This window comes from Onychomys torridus, chromosome 3 (genome assembly GCF_903995425.1).
Source record: "Onychomys torridus chromosome 3, mOncTor1.1, whole genome shotgun sequence".
NCBI classification, from domain to species: domain Eukaryota; kingdom Metazoa; phylum Chordata; class Mammalia; order Rodentia; family Cricetidae; genus Onychomys; species Onychomys torridus.
In genome coordinates, this window is record NC_050445.1 from 409,477 (window position 1) to 427,398 (window position 17,922).

Sequence of the window (17,922 nt, forward strand, 5' to 3'; positions counted from 1 at the left end):
TCCCACAGTCGCTCAGACTCAACCAAGTAAACACACAGAAACTTACATTGCTTACAAACTGTATGGCGGTGGCAGGCTTCTTGTTATCTACTTCTTCTATTTTAAATTAGCCCATTTCTGTTAGTCTATACTTTGCCACATGGCTCGTGGCTTACCGGTGTCTTTACATGTTGCTTCTCAAGGCGGCGGCTGGCAGTGTCTCCTCCCCCAGCCTTCCACCTCCCAGAATTCTCTTCTCTCTTGTCCCGCCTATATTTCCTGCCTGGCTACTGGCCAATCAGCATTTTATTTATATAGAGTGATATCCACAGCACAGTGTTTCTCTGTGTAGCTTTGGAACCTGTCCTGGAACTCACTCTGTAGCCCAGGCTGGCCTTGAACTCACAGAGATCCACCTGCCTCTGCCTCTCGAGTGCTGGGATTAAAGGCGTGCGCCACTACCTGGCTTGATGTGTGAATTTTTTTTTTAAATATGAGGGTCCTCACCCTTCCTGTCAGCCCTCTAGCTGCTCTGCAGATGATTTCCAGCCCACGTACCTTTCTCTTGAACCCCTGCTTTTATACCTCATCGTATACATGACACCTAGCTTTCCCAGAGGCCACCTCTTCCCTCTGACTCAAGCAGAGAAGGTGCCTCCTCTTCTTGCTCCTACTCGTCCACAGTCCCTCGAGGATCCAGATTTGGCTCCTCTGCTAGCCATCAGCACCTCTCCTCCTTCAAGGGTGTCTCTGTCTCTGTGCACCACACCCTCCCCATCCTCACTGATGCCCTTGCCCACATTTGGAACTCACATTAAAGTTTGTGGACAGTTTTATGGTCAGGTCTCAAGTCACATTTTCCTCACTTGCTCTGCTTTACACTCAGCAATGTCAAGACCTAATGTTAAGACTTCATTGGGTTTTGTGAACTAGGTTAACAGTCGGAGGCTCTCCAAAGACAGATGGTCTTTACTTGAGAATTATAATGAGAATGTGTGTGCCAGAATGAACTATGAAAAGACTAGAAGAGGTTAGAGAAGTTTTAAAAAATTACTTCTTCTACTTTTTTAGATTTTAGTATATCTATATAGTATATATCGTATATTTATTTACACTACTTATTAGCATATATAATATATAAAAATACTATGTAATTATATGTATCATATGCTATATAACTATATAGCATTTATATATAATATAAAATATAAGATATTTTTATATATGATATAAAAATAAAAATATAAAATAATACATAGTATGCATATATATATATACTATATATAAATTGGAGGGAGGAAAAGAAAGGGAAGGGGGTAAAAGATATAATTGTACTATGTAATTATATTTTATAATTTATATATTATACATTTACTATATAGCTATATAGTATCTATACCATATAATATATGCAGCTGGGCTGCAGTAAGTGGACTTTTATGTGCAAGAAAAGGAAGCTTCTGGTTTGTCTGCTAGTTTGTGCCTTTGGTTGGTTGGTTCCTGGTTTTTTTGTTTTGTTTTGTTTTGGTTTGGTTTTTTGAGACAGGGTTTCTCTGTGTAGTTTTGGTGTCTGTCCTGGATCTTGCTCTGTAGACCAGGCTGGCCTCGAACTCACAAAGATCCGCCTGCGTCTGCCTCCTGAGTGCTGGGATTAAAGGCGTGCGCCACCACCACCCTGCTGGTTCCTGGTTATTCTGAGAGTTCAGAATTCACAGCAGGTTTAACCCTAACATGTTACCTGCACTAGTTTCTTTTCTCCCCGCTGTGACAAAGCACCATTAAAAACAGATTAACAAGGAAGGGCTATTTTAGCTTACAGTTTGAGGGCACAGTCCATCAAGGCAGGCAGTCATGGGGTAGTGAGGCAACCAGTTGCATGACAACCATGGTCAGGAAGCAGAGAGTGGGGGCAGGGGAAGGAGGCTAATTCTTGGCCCACTTTCTTCTTTTCATCCAGTCTGAGACCCCGGCCTGTGTGACAGCATGGCCTGTGGGATGGCGCAACCTGCATTCAGGCTGGGCCTTCCATGCTGAGTTAAACCCTTCTGGAAACACACACACACACACACACACACACACACACACACACACACACACACACCCCTGAGGTGTGCTTCCATAGTGATTCTAAATCTAGTATAAGCTGTCAGTGAAAACAAACATCGTCACACAACCTATGCCTGATTTTTCTCTCGTTATCTTAGACTACAAACCCCCTTAGGCACATTCCTTCATTTTTGTATCTTCTTGTTATGGAAATGGAAACCCCCAGTCTCCCCTTAATTTCTCTCATGTGCCCATGATCTCAGAGCTACATTGTGCTCTGACCCACTATGGACCAACCAATTAAGGCCTTTGTCTGTAGTCTTTCTTTTTCTTTAAAAGTTTAAATTATGCTTTTTGCCAAGATGCCACCAAAAGCAAAAAAGGCAGTTCCTACCCCTAGCAAAACTGAGATTAAAGTAAAGGCTTTGGAAGCCAAGACCACAGTGCTGAAAGGTGTCCACAGTCACAAAAGGAAGAAGGGGCCCATGTCACCCAACTCTGGCAGCCCTGTGGCTCTGGAGGCAGCACAAATATGCTCATAAGAATGTCCTCAGGAGAAACAAGCTTGACCATCATCATCATCAAGTTCCCCCAAACACTGACGTAGCAAGCTTTCCCATCAGGCTTCCTTTTGGGACTGCCAGCACACAAATAATGATACAGAGACTTCTTATTACTATGAAAGCATGGACCTCAGCTTAGGCTTGTCCCTGACTAGCTCTTATAACTTAAATTAACCTGCTTCTATGTTCTGTCACATGGCTTTTTTAAAAAACCTCTCCTCCATTCTGTATGTCCAATTTGGTCTGTGTCTATATGGCATTTCCATGTGCCTAGATTTATCTCCTCCTCTCTCTCTCTCTCCCCAGAAGTCCTGCCTATCCTCTCCTGTCTAGCTATTGGCTATTCAGCTCTTTATTAAACCAATCAGAAAGCACCTTGGCAAAGACACATCTTCACAGTTACAGAAAGATTATCCACAACACACTGAGTCAGCTGTGGAGAAGACTCAAGACAACACATTTGTGTTCACTGTGAATGCCAAGGTCCATAAGCACCAGATCAGACAGGCTGTGAAGGAACTATGTATGACATTGATGTGGCCAAAGTCAATACCCTGATAAGTGCCAACAGAAAGAAGAAGACATGTGTTTGACTACTTCCTGATTAGGATGTTCTGATAGTGTCAACAAAATTGGAATCATCTACACTGAGTTCAGCTGCCTACTTCTAGGTACACATTTTTTTAATAGTAAAAATTTTGTAAATTACATTAATTTGTGTGTGTACTCATACTCATGCCAAACAAAGCACATGTGCGGAGATCAGAGGACAGTGTATGAGGTTATGGCTCTAGCAGTCTGTGACTGTCACTATCACACAGTCATGTGGGTCGACCATATGGGTCCCTGGGATCAAACTTACATGGTCAGGCTTGACAGCAGGTGCCTCTGTTCACGGAGCCATCTTGCCAGCTGTCCCTGTGGTCTTTCTACCTTCTCCACTATTCATTTCTAATGCCATAGATACATGACCCTACCGACTTTTTCCACCTTTGCTGTGGGATAACCAGTCTTTGCTCAAGAGTATAGAGTGAGACAAAAGATTCAACCTCTGCCTGACCTCAGCCGGCTCAACTACAGATAACCAATGATGTCATTCCTTTTGAATTCACTTGTTTCCCATAGTGCCAGCTTCATAGTTTAATGTTCTTCGTTAGTAAGTGTTATCTGTCTCCTTTGTTCTCTTTAGAAAACGCTGTTTCCTCCTTCATTGAGAAGACTGAGGCATCTGAAGGGAGCGCTGTCCACATCCTTATGCCGCTGTCTTTCCTGTCTTGCTTCTCAAGTCTAAGAGGAAGAGGTCTGTCTCTCCGCCCCAGCTCATCCTGTAAACATAGTCTGTCTCCTCCCCGGAAGCTCATCCTGTGAACCTGCTCTGTCTCTTCAGTTTCCCTGAGTTCCCACTAAAGCACTAACAACCTCTTTGGCATCCTCACACAGGGATATGACCCTACAGATTCTTTTCAGCTTAAAAGACAGATACTATGGTCTCAAGTTTGCAGAAATTATCGTCAAGTATGTGCAATGGGATACAGGTGCATCATGAGCACATGGCATGACTCACTTCTCAGGAGCAGGAGAGCACCTTTGGCTGCCCATCACCTCTCCAACCTTCCATCACCTCTTGAGACCTTTTCTTGGTTTTCAGTCTATTCCTAGAGGGCCTGCCTCCATTGACTTGAGGGCTCTCATGCTTTCCCTCATGTTCTTTCTAGTTCACTGCCCATTTTTCTGTCTCCTTTGCTTGTAACTTCTCAACATCCCAATTTGTGACTATCTAAGGGCCCAGGACTTAGTCCTTAGGCATTTCCTCATTTCTGCTCAGCCTTCTCAGTGGCCTGTGGACATGATGGGCTTGTGACCCTCATATTTAAGTCATTATCCAGGACTTCCCTTGGGTAGCAGTTTCCTCCAAGATTGAAACATTCCACCTTTCAGGGAAGTCCCTTAAAACGGAAGGTAAATAAATAACTTAAAGCAGTGCTAAGACATCAGGGGGAGATGAGTCCCTGGTGGGCTGGCTTCTCAGAGTCTCCACTGGGACACGGTTATCTCTGACAGAAGTCCACATCAATGTCTGGGAATAAAGGCCTGCAGAGGAGGGAAAGGGATTACTGAGCAACTAGGAGTAAGGAAAGCTGTGTTCAAACCCAGTTCACTGGGCCAGATAGTATGTTCACAGAGGGATTAAAGGAAAGACTAATCTAGCAGGAACCTCAAGGCTGGTACAGAGCTTTAACAGAGGCCTGTGGTGGGGTAAGCTCTGTATAAAGAAAGGCTTTGAGACCAGCATGCAAAGTGTCTGTAAAGTTCAAGGGCAGCCTAGAGGAGACCAGGGAAAGGCAAAGCAGAGGAGGAGGTCTGTCTGGGTTCCTCAAGAGAAATGTGGCAAGATCTAGCTGGAGTTCCTAAGGGAAAAAATTGATAGAGAGCTAAACCATGTGCCAAGGAGTTTCTGGGTGGCTTTGAGCCCAAGGAGTGATTCATGGAAGATAGAACAACACAGGTCAAGACGATTAAGCTGGGGGTTGGGCATTCAGCTCAGTGGTAGAGTGTTTGCCTAGCAAGCACAAGGTCCTGGGTTCGATCCTCAGCTCCAAAAAAAAAAAAAAAAAAAAAAAAGATGATCAAGTCTCACCCAGGGGCGAGCAGTTCCCCCACCCCAGGCCAAGGAAGATACATTTCCTTCTGGTAAAAGGTTATGCTAGGGATAGAGATGGTTTGCTCAGCCAGGAACTCCCCCAATAGCCAGGTATGTTGAATGGGATGCAACAGCTACATTGCTAACCCAGAGCCTCTCAGACCCAGGGATGCAGCAGGGGAGAACAGGGTCCTCTTCCCCCTTGGCCCTGGGCAAGGCTGTGCAGACTAGGTCAGCCCACTGAGTTCATCAGGCATGGAGAAATGTAGGGAGGCTCCATGGAAGGACTCCAGGATATGGAAACACAATGGCTCAGAGAGAATGATTGGGGATTATAGGGAGCTAATTAAGTTATACTAATTAACTAATTAAGTGCTTTCTGTCCATGCTTCATACCCAACCTTGATCTGTGGAGGAAGTAATTGATACAAATGAATGGAACATTTCCATGCTGTATTAGACCTTGCTTACATTTGGCTTTAGTATCTTTCTAGTTGTCAGCCTCTGGGGTCACCTGACACTGCTGAGAACAGATGACAGCAGACTTTCAGAGTGCTTCACCCAGGTTATCTTTGTAACCTCACTGCTGCTATGGGATGGTGGGTCAGGGTGTTGCCTTGTCCTGCCTACCCGATGGAAAAGGTTTTGTTATATTGATGATATAATGCTGATTTCTGAGTCTTTTGTTTTTGCAGGTTTGCAAAGCCATTGGAGAGACAACCAGGACCAATGGTACTCACAGCTACCTTACAACCCTACTGGGGCTGGGCTAAGTGAAAGGGAAAAAAATTTAAAAAGTATACTACATTGGTAGAAAAAGACCCTCCCAGAGGCCATGCTGTTATTAAATGAAAACCCCAGTGCTATGTACCAACATGCCACACAGGATGTGCCTGCTTGCAAAATAGTGGCTCCACTATCATGGAAAAGACCTATTTATTACTCTTCCAATTGGATTTAAGGCCTGCTCTATTATTGGGAGTTTCACATCCAGTACTATAAGCCAGGACAAAAACCTGTGGCTGGAAAGATTACAGGCCCCAATGGGGAAGCAGCGTCTATCATCTTACTGGATGGCTGTGATGTATCTATCAAACCTTTGTGCTTACACCCATAGGTCACTGTTGTCAACCTAACTCACAACCACTGGTGAAGCTCTTGAGAACAAATGACTGTAGCTAGGACAGATGAGCATCAATGGCCACCACCTCCAAGGCTCAGGGGTCTTTGGGGAAGAGGGGTCAGAAGGAATCTAAGAGCTGTAGGAAGGGGTAGACTGTTGTGTAGCCATTTCCTCCTATATTGAAACATTCTACCCTGCTCCTTAAGCAGAAGGTAAACAACTCTTTTTTGTTGTTGTTGTTTTTTGAGACAGGATTTCTCTGTGTAGTTTTGGTGCCTGTCCTGGATCTGGCTCTGTAGCCCAGACTGGCCTCAAACTCACAAAGATCCTCCTGGCTCTGCCTCCTGAGTGCTGGGATTAAAGGAGTGTGCCACCGCCTCTAGGCCCAGGGTAAACAACTCAAAATAGCTTCAGGAAGTCCCCGAAACTGACCAGATTCACTGGGTCCCTCCCTCCCTGAGTAAGCAGCAAAGATGGCTGAGGGTCATTCTCAGACACACCAAGCTGTAAAGACTCTGAGACCAGCTGGCCTGCTGGAAGAGGATTGAGTCACTTGAGAGAACACTCTCCTAGCTGTTGGGCTGCCTGCATACTCAGTGTCTGCAGATTTTTGTGAGATGTCACCACTGCTGGCTGTCTCCAAGTCATTTCTGTTCCTGTAAGTAACTTCTCACCCATATTCCTGTAGATAATCCCAGTTAAACTCCTTGGTTCACCAAACTGGACTTTGGTAATATCTCTGATTTGGTTGGTCATGGACTCCCTGCCTGTGGTGAGTAGGTGTGTGTGTGTGGTGTGTCTCCAGGAAAAGTCTTGTCACACAACATCCCTTTAACCTCCGCCTTCATCTGGGCATCTCCATTTGGTTTTAAAGGACTAAGGTAATGCTATCTTTTCCTAATTTTATTTTGTGTCTGGTTTCTTTTTAGCCTTTCACCCACCTACAGCCACATTCACCTTGGTAACACTTTTGAGACTTTGTTCAAATGTATTATGGAAATACTGCTGAACTTTACAAAGAAAGCAGATGTTGGTAGGCTGCCCCCAGTCCCTCACTAATGTAAGCCCCATTCAAACACTGATGTATTTGTGGATTTGTCTTTAAAAACATTGTGCCCCTCAACTTGGGCACCAAGAGACTTTTCAGAGGCACGAGCTTTAACTGGCTTCATTGCCATGGTTGTGGATAGGTAATCTTGCATGGATCGTTTCATCTGGAGGCCCCAGGGAGACTCTGCCACGCTCAGTGGGACTCAGCCTCACTCCTGGCCTTCCCTGCCCGGGAGAGATTGCAGGGAAGGCGACCCTGACAAACATTCTACCACTCCCCTTTCATCGAGTCTGGAGAGGTCTGGAATGACTGCCGTGTTCCCGACACCGACACCGACACTCCTCAGAATTCGGTTCTGGTTCTGGTTGAGGAAGACAAGCCCACAGGGCCTTATAACTAAAAGGGACAGGCCCAACAGGAACTCCTCTAATTAAGAGAAGTAGGCCCTTTTTCTGGGGATTGTCTTCTTCTGGATAAGGGGGGGATAGGCCCTAGGGATCTTCCTTGAGATTATGGAAGATGTGCCCATTCAGGGGGCCCTTCCATGGCCTGGGAAACTTTGGGAAGAAGATTTCTGACAGTAATTTCTTCCTCATTCCTCCCACACTAAATTGGGGCCCGGTACCCTGGCTCTGTGTCTCCCAAGAGATACGGCTTCGGTTTTGTTTGAATAAATGGCCAGCTAACCATATAAATGAGTGACTCGTGATGGGCAAGTCTGGCCCAGGAAGTTTTTAATTTCATTTCTTGATTTTGTTCCCTCTCCCCACAGGAGCTGGGCGGTCCTTGCTCTGGTTGACTTGCTTAAAATTCTGCCAGTTTCTTTGAATCTGTCACTAGGTGGCAACCTCTGTCCGCTGTTGTTAGCTGGTGTTTTTGTTTTTTTTTTTTTTTTTTTTTTTTTTGAGACAGGGCCTCTTGGCTGTTCTGGAATTCACTCTGTAGACCAGGCTGGCCTTGAACTTACAGAGATCCACCTACTTCTGCCTCCCGAGTGCTGGAATTACAGGCATGTGTGCCACCACTGCCCTGCTATTAGCTGTCTTTTTGCCTACCAAAAAAAAAAAGTCTTCTTTTGCTCCTTTTCTCTCCAGGACAGGAAATTCCCAGTCATACCAGTATGCTCCTGGAGTCACACCCTCCACCCTATCACCACACACATCCCCCAGCACCTCGCCGCAGGTCCAGCCTGATCTTCGGTGCCCAGACGATGGAGGACCTGTGGAAGGTCCTGGACCACCCCTGCTGCATCAGCCAGAGAGTTGGACCCCAGGCAAGGCTGCTACTTCCCGCTCTGCACTGAGGTCAGGGCGGCCAGAGGCGGCTGCGGTTAGGCTCCTCAGGTATGGAGGGCAATATCCTATGAACCAAAAGTCTAGACCTCCCATATCAAGAGGCTGTTAGAAGCTAACGTCCTTACCCTATGCCAGTCAGCTTGGAATATGCCTTTCTTGCCTGCCCATAAACCAGGGACCTCAGACTACTGGCCAGCCCAGGATCTCTGGTCGATAAATAAAAGGACTGAAATCTTTCATCCTTGATTCCAGATTCATACACATTGCTCAGTCTCTCACCAAACTTATCTAGTCTGTATAGTCCTATACCTTAAGGATGCTTTCTTGCTCCATTTCCCTGGCTCCAGTGAGTCAGTCTGTGTTTGCCTTTGAATGGACTGATCCAGTGCTGACTGAAAGCCTCCACTCCCCGAATCAAGAAGCAGATAGGAGAGTTCTTGGGGCGGTGGGATGTTAGGGCTCTGGATGCCTGGGTTTGCTGAAATAGCTCAGTCCTACATTCTGTCACTTTGGGATGCCAACCTTTGCGATGGACTGAAACAGAGGGACACTGTTTTAGCAGGCTCTAACCCGAGCCCCAACTTGGAGCCTACCGGATGTCACTAAACCATCCCACCTTCCCATTCGTGAGACTTGGGACAGTGCAAAGGGCATTTTGACTCGGCTGCTGGGACCCCTGGTGGAGGCCTGTAGCCTTTCCGTCTAAGCATCTAGACCTGGTGGCCTCTAGCTGACCATCCTGCTTTTGTGCCACAGCTACTATACTAGTAAGGGAAGCTGACAAGCTCCTGGGCCAGAACCTGACTTTGACAGCTCCCTGTGCCATGAAAGCCCTCCTAAGCGGGGCAAATGGCTGGTGGATGTCAACCGCCCACACCACTCAAAAGCAGAGTCTGTCGCTTGATCAGACTCATCCCATTGGTGCTCCTGTACAGTCTCAACCCTGCAACATTAATGCCTGATGATGACCTTGAGGTCCCCCTCCGTGACTGTGATGGCTTGCTGGACAATTCTTAGGCCTGTTTCCCAGACCTCCAGGACATTCCCCTACCGGAGATAGGTCTGTTTGTTTACTGATGGAAGCAGCCTGGTCATCAACGGAGTCAGGAAGGCTGGAGCAGCAACCTAATGGGCCTGCCTGAGGCCATCGGAAGCCTTTTGGTGCAGACTACCCATCTGGGAGCCACCAGACTGACTGAGTTATTATCTTCCAGGCTCCAGGTTCTATGTCTCCAAGAGATGGTCATCCAGGCTGTCTCTTAGTACCTCTCCTACATACAGGTTAACCCAAAGCAAGGGACAATAGGAGTCCCTGGCATTTGTCTGAGAAAACTAGCCTGGAAAAACAAAGTCAACTTCATGGAGGTAAAGCTCCTTACACCAGGTCTAAGTGTGTGAGTGTTTTAGACATCTTCTCAGGGTGGGTAAAAGCCTTTACTACCCAGATAGAGACTGCTGTGGCAACAGTCAAGACTCTTTTATGTGAAATTATTCCCAGGTTCCAGTTTCCATTGTCAGTTAGATCAGATAAGGACCTTCCTTACTTCGTCCATATCTCAGATGGTCAGGAAGCTCACTGTGCCTACCAACCTCAGAGCTCTAGACAGGTCAAATTAATGAACCAGACTACTAAGTCCACTCTCTCTAAATTAATTTTAAAAACTGCTAAGAATTGGCCCAATCTTTTACTCCTGGACCTTCTTAGAGCATTTTGCACCCCTTACTAGACAAAATTCATTCTCCATGAGATTAGGTTTAAAAGGCCACCCCTTGCTGCCCATTTTAAGAGATCACATCATTAAAAAATAGCAATAAATTTATTTTAAAGTATCTCCCATTTCTCAAACAGGTCCAGACTACAGGCCAATCCAGGGTTTGAACACCCTCTGGTTCCCTTCTTGGTGCCCTGTCATTCATTTGAACCCAGGGACCAAGTATACATAAAAAAGCTAAAGCTAAACAAACAAACAAAAAAACCGAAAACTCTGGCATGTGCATGGAAAGGGCCCCAAACTGCCCTCCTGACAATGTCCAGTCATTGTTGATGGAATCACACCTGGATTCATCACTCCCATGCCAAGCCTGGTCCAGACCAGGACTGGAAATGAACTATCTCACCTGGACCAGATCCACTCAGGCTAAGACTCCCTCACAAATCAAACTCCTGTTTGGTTAACTATCTGCCCCCTTTTCTGTCTCTTGTAGAACTAGTCTTACAGTTACTCCAAACACAGAAACTTATTTAGCTCCCACAGTGTGACAAGGCAGATGTTCCTCCATCTTGTCTCAGCTGGAGCCATCTTTGGTTTAGCTTGAAAATGACCCTTTTCTACCTCTGCTGTGAAAGTCACATGGGGTCTTAGAGTTTTATCGCTGTGAAGAGACGCCATGACTATGGCAACTCTTATAAAGGAAGACATCTCATTGGGGCTGGCTTACAGTTTCAGAGGTCTAGTCCATTATTGTCATGGCAGGAAAAATGGTGGTATGCAGGCAGACATGGAGCTGGAGAAGGAGCTACTACATGTTGATATGTTGGCAGCAGGAAATAGACTGAGTGTCACAGAGACTGAAGTCTGAACAAAAGAGACCTCAAAGTCCACCCCCACAGTGACACATTTCTTACTTCAACAAGGCCACACCTCCTGATAGTGCCACCCCTTTGGGGGCATTTTCTTTAAACCACACTGGTTTACCTGCACCACCAGTCTCTCCCACTGTGTGACCTTAGAACAACTGTATACTACTCCAGTTTTATGTATTGTGTTACGTGTACTTCCTCCCCCCAAAAAAAAGCACACTTATTCAGGACTAGAGGACCTCTTGGTTTCCCTTTGTACTGCCCCACTGGCAAACAGGAGAGCCACCATTCTCCCTGTTCCAATGAAGTAAATTGCCTTTGGAAGTTCATCAAACAAAAATTGGCTCAGTTAAGCTAATGATCCTCAGGACTCAGTATTTACCCCTTAGTCAAATTCAAAGCGTTAAAGGTAACTGAAAAAATGGAGGAATGAAATGACTAAGCTCATGCCATCCAGTCCTAACTTGACTTAGTGCCTACCTGGTCACTTCTCAGCCTTCTCCCCCAATAGTCACATTCACCTTGATAGTACCTTGAGGGACTTTCCATAATCTTGGCCATGGTCTAAAATGTATTATGTAGTATCTGGAAAATACCACCAAGATTTACAAAGAAAGCAGATGTTACTAGGCCACCCCAAATCCCTCATTAATGTAACCCCTCTTCAAACATGATGTAATTGTGGGTTTGTCTTTAAAAACACTGTACCACTCAGCTTGGGCACCAAGAGACTTTTCAGAGGCATGAACCCACTCTTAGTCTGGCTATTAATAAAAGGACTAAAAACTGTAATTGGCCTACTCAGTGTGGTTGTCAATAACTCTCTCATGTGACTCATTTCAGGTTATGTAACAGATGGCCCCCTTCACAATGTCCTGAAGTGGACTGATTGCTGGTGCAGCTGTTCTTCCAGCTACTCGGCCGAAGACCCGGTGCTTCCCTTCATGGTTTTCTCTCTCTTGCACCTGTGCCGGTTTGAATGTGAACGTCCCCTGTAGGCTCCTAGATTTGGATACTTGGTCACCAGGGGGTGGCACTATTTGAAAGGATTAGGAGGCATGGCCTTATTGGAGGAAGTCTGTCACTAGTGGTGGGCTTTGAGATTTCAAAACGTCCATCCAAGCCAAGACTCTCTTCCTGCTGCCCGAGGATCTGGATGAAGAACTCTCAGTTACCTCTCTAGTACCATGTCTGCCTGCATACCACCATGCTTTCTACCATGATGACAATGGACTAAACCTCTGAACCTGCAAGCAAGCCTCAATTCAATGTTTTCCTTTCTAAGAGTTGCACTGATTATATGTCTCGTCATAGTAATAGAACACTGACTAAGACAGTATCCAAATCACTATCAACTCCTGTTCATGCTACTTCAAAATACATCTAGTTTCTGACCACTTCTCCTTACCTCTACTATTTATGATGCTAGATGGATTCCCAACTATCTCTTTCCCAGATCACTGTAGCTAGGTTAGATCAGGGTAGAAAAGACAGGGGCATGATCCATGCAGGATGGGGAATTGGGAGCTAGGTGCAGCAGCAAGGCTGCAGAAGTTGCCCCAGCTTCCTACACAGCTGCTTTTTGCCTGCTGACAACTCAAGTACAACCAGATATCCCAACTGGATGGATGGCTACATCTGGGAAGCAAGAGTGATACCAGAGGGTGAAGCTGAAAATGAACATGACAGAGGAATGAATGGAGGAAAGACAAGCAAAGCTTGGGGTAAGATGAATCCAGGGCCTGCAGAACTGCCCTGTTAATAGTATTCCATTCAGGTAAAGGCTATTAATTATAGCATCTTTCAAGACAGGGGGTATAGCTCAGGGGTAGAGCATTTGACTGCAGATCAAGAGGTCCCTGGTTCAAATCCGGGTGCCCCCTGTAGGTGTCTTTTTTCTCCTCCTCCTCCTCCTCCTCCTCTTCCTCATTCTTCTTCTTTGTTGTTGTTTTTTGCTTTCTTCATTCAGGGATATCCTCATTAGCTTCAGCCATCCTTAATCCCCATTTGTCAACCTGTTCCTTCTCTGCCAGACTCTTGCCCTCTCTTTGGAAATACTTTGAGCTTTGTGATATTTCTTCTTCTCCAGTACTGAGACACTTCCTGTCCTCTCCTTCAAGCTTTGCCAATTGTAGCAATCACAGAAAACCTGAAGACAGAAACCTAGTCATTAAGTACGTGAAATTTAATAGGAAGAACGATTATGTTAAGAAAGATGAGAATATTGCTGCAAAGAAAATGGCAATGGGTTCTGCAGGCAAGGGGCCTACGCAAGTTCAGAGTTGGAAGGGACTCCCCTCCGATGCAAAGGTTCAGCCCACTTTGGGGAAAGGGTTTGCGTTTAATTATTATTATTTTTAGGTTGACATACAAAGCAATGGGATTCATTATGGCATCCATATTCATGGATCATTATACTTGGTTCTCATCCCCACACCCTGCTGTCTTCAACTGTGTTCCCGTTTTTCCCCCAACTTAGTTGTACCTCCTGGTTTCTTATCACATGTCCCATTACCTCTTCATTTCTCTCTCCTTAAGACAGCTTCCTTACTTCTCATGATCCCTTTTCTGTCCTTCTCTATCTCTGTCTCTCTATCTCTCTGTCTGTGTCTCTGTCTCTCACACACACGACATTCCTGAAAATGTCATGATCTCATTTATTCTGCATGCCTGAATAAAGCCATTCACATCCAGCTGGGGAAGGGGTATTAGTGAATTACCAGCCATTCTTGGTCACAGCTTCCCAGCAAGCAGGAACTAGCCTGTATAGATTATGTGAACCTTGAGAAAGTGAGACCAGGGACTGCAGTATTCCCCACAAAGGGTCAGGAACCAAGTGCTTCAGGAGCAGGGTGAGTCTGGCAGGCAGAGGATGGCTCCTCTGGGTGTGTGCCTGGACAGAGCACCAGCAGAAATGAGTGTACATTACTGAACAACCATCCCCAACCAGGCAAGCAGACGTACCTGGGGAGGTTAGCAAGCTACCCTGTTCCTCGATCATCCTGGTAGCAGCAACTGTCAACGTCATGCTTTCTTGAACCAGGTTCATTATGGCAGAGTAAATACGGAAGGGCGATTGACAGCTGAGAGTCACAGACTGATGATAGTGGCTGAAGCATGAATTGTTTGCTTTGGTCAATGGGTGTTCAAAGATGTGATACAGGCAGGACCATGAGGCCAGTTGGTAAGACTGTCATCTGGCACTACCATGGTTATCATGATGTCTGCTTGTCCTGTGAGTTGGTACAGCAGCTCCAAGCTATGGAAATAGCTGGAACCAAAATGGAGTCTTCTATGCCAAATCCTAATGAAAAGGAATGAGGAGGCCATGTAAAAGGGTTGCCTGTCCAGTGTCTACCTGTTCAACTGTGGACAGGCACCACCTCATCACAAGCCCTTGTCTTTGATACTTGGATAATTGTTTCAAATAGTGTATGTACCCTCATTTTCTTTTGCTCACCTGAGTGTGCCCTGGGCTGTCAGATCCTGTGTATCCTGGATTCTAATGTCTCTTCTATTTCTGAACAAACTCATTTCTATGTCACCAGCTGCAGACTCACGGGCACCATGACAGATGGGTGTGTTTTGTGAAACCAGACTTCCTCGTGGCTTGTTGTACAACAGCACAGTGACTAAGACTGCCAAATGCTGAAATGGGTGTGTGGAGGGGTTCTTGCTGGGACACATCCCAAAATACATGGCTTTCTGTGCAGTGGTGCGTGGTGAGCAATCTGTTCTATCAGCTGCAGGAATGGTGAGGAAGCTTCTGTTGAGGGCAGGAAGACAGCAGCCTGTGAAAGCCTGGAAAGCAGAAAATGTCCTTGGTGGTGCAGAGCTGAGGAGGGGATGTTGTGCAAAAGCCTCAATGCATGAGCTACTTGCTGCAGGCTGCATTTGGCAAGGCATCCTCAAAAAGATCTGAGCTCAGATGAGAACTGGCTTGCTTTATGAGCAGAATTCAAAGATGGTATGGATTACTCAGAAACTGCATAGTTGGGAAAATAAAATTGATGTATCCAAAATTACTGTATCAGTTTAAGACAAAGGAAACTTGGTGCCTTCCATAGATACAACCTCAGGGAAAAGACCAACTCAACTGTGTGGCTTAAAAACCCTTTTTCGGGGTTGGGGATTTAGCTTGGTGGTAGACCACTTGCCTAGCAAGCGCAAGGCCCTGGGTTTGGTCCTCAGTTCCAGGGGGGAATAAAAGGAAAAAAAAAAAAAAGAAACACCCTTTTTCAAGACCATGACATCACCAAGGTGGTACCAGCTAGATCCTGCCATTGGACAGGTGTTCCTAGGAAGATGAAGGGTATGATCCCATAGGAACTTGATGTGCCCAAATACTTACAACTGAGCCAGGGAAAAGCAGTATCAAAGAGGAGTGTGGTGATTGCTGTTGGGAATAGAACCAAATTCATAAGCAGCCCTTGAGTTTCCTGAGAACCTGTATTAGCCAGGCTTTGTGCTTCTGTGTCCAAATATCCTAGGAAGGCATCTTAAAGGAGGAAGGTTTGTTCTGCTTATAGTTCATGGGGTTTCTGCTATCATGGCAGCAATGGAAAGCATGAGCAGAGCAGAACATTTGATATCATGGTGGCCAGAGAACAGGAATACAGGAAGGTGTCAGGGCAGGATATAATGCCCGGGATGTGCCCTATAACCTACTTCCTACAGCATGGTCCCACCACCCATGTTTCAGCACCTTCCACTAACTCCATCCTATGGTGAGTTCATGGAGGGGTGAATCCTTCTTTAGGTCAGAGCCACCATGATCTCTGGGGACCGTCTCATGGTCAGCCTCAGAGCTGAATTGACTAATGTCCATTTTCTCTATCCCTTCAAGCTGGCAATTAAGATCCACCATCACAGCTGTATTTCCAGAAGTGTGAGCAAACCAGACAAAAGGGTATCACCAAGGACACCAGAGGTGAACGACCTCTGAGCCAGAAGTATTCTATAGACGGGAGCAGCTGAAAGGATTGCCCAGCCATCAAACAGCACATATTTTTCTACAAGCTCCTCAGAAATGGTGAGGACAGGTGGTGGATTTCCAGTGTGGAGCCAAGTGTCACACAGAACGTGGCGGGAGCTACCTCATTGGCATGGCCAGAGCCTAGTCAGGGAACATCCTGAATCCCAGGAGGCTTACCTGTTGGTCTGGGTCTCCTAGGTGGGAGGTAATTGTTATATCAGATGGTTTTGTGGAGTGATGGAATGTACTGGAGGTGGCATATAGAAGAGGAGCCACACTGTGGGAAAGGTAGCAGGCACTGGGACTACTTCCACACAGAGCTAATTTCCTGTGAGCTGCTTCTGTGACCTTGAGCGCCTCCATGCTGCTCCATCTTTAGGCACCGGCGTTTTGCAGTAAGTCTGTCCTGGTACACCCTCTGTGTTTGGAGCCCAGGAGGGACAGAAATTTTGTCTTTTAAGTCCATAGATGTGGAAATCAAGAAGTTCCACCAGGTTTTACTATAGACCTCAATCCTGGACCCTGATTAGTCAAGGCTTTGGGAGAGTTGGCCTCTTTCCAGATCTCCCCACGAGAGGAGGACATGCTTCTTAGCCACTGTCTAGGGCTCTGTTCTGTGACTCGATTTCCCCATGAGGTGGCAGCATGTGATACAGAAGAGGCTTGACACCTGCACACCTGGCTGGGCATTCTGTCATTGTCGTGAATGTGTTTTCCCACCAGCTGTTTGTCCTCCACCAGGGACCGCAGAATGAACATAGAGGAGCAGACTGAGCCCAAATCAGAGAAACAATCAATCAATCAATCAATCAACCAACCAATCAATCAAACAAATGAATAAACACAGACAGACCCACAGTTTGAGGCAGAGCCAAGAAAGCACAGCCTAGACCCACTGATGGGCATCCGCCCTGGTGAACTATGAGAATGAAAATGATGCTGATCACTGCCTGCGATCGGCTTTGGAATGAATAGTCGGGCAGCATTCGTCGTGGCGGTGGCTGACTACCTCAACCATGGTTCCCACACCTGCCTTCTCCCCAGCACCCATCAAGTACTGACTGAAAGGAGGAGAAGGACTCCATCTGTTGAATTCAGAATGTGTAGATGGCAGAAAGGAGATGCTGAGCTAAGTAAGAGAACTCTCAGGAATGTAGCAGTGAATTCATGGCTGGAAGCCGAGCATCTAGGCAGCTGGTGGTGGTTGTCAGTTTTCCCAGCCTACCAATGAAGAAGATTTACTGTACACTGTTGAATCCTTGGACAGAGGAACATGGATTATTGTTGTTTGGATATGAGTATTTCCTAAAAGGCTCATGTGTTTAGGGTTTAAATCTGAACACAGAGAGGTTTGGAAGTGGGGCTTTGGGGAAGTGACTCACTCCATCAATGATTAACCCACCAATGGAGTCATATTCTCATGCATTATTGGTGTGTGTATGGTGGGGCGTCTTGGAGAAAGTAGATCACTGGGACAAGGCATGGAAAGGAATTCTGTACGCCCCACCTCTTCCCGTCTCTGTCTTTTCCCACTTCCTGGCTGTCATGAGGTTGACAACTCCATTCTGCCATTATTCTCTGACTCAACACAGGTCACACAGATGGGGCCGAGGGAACACTGACCAAACCTCTGAGATGTGAACATCTACCCTCCTTTTTCGTCATCTC

The 17,922-nt window shown here is 46.1% G+C and overlaps 1 long non-coding RNA gene and 1 other non-coding gene across 4 annotated transcripts in view; one reads left to right on the top strand and one right to left on the bottom strand.

Moving 5' to 3' along the window:
* LOC118580894 overlaps positions 1 to 17,922 on the bottom strand; it is a 143,520-nt gene that overhangs the window by 31,009 nt on the left and 94,589 nt on the right. The window lies entirely within an intron of this gene.
* On the top strand, positions 13,091 to 13,162 carry Trnac-gca. Its single transcript has one exon. It is a non-coding gene; the product is annotated as a tRNA-Cys (tRNA).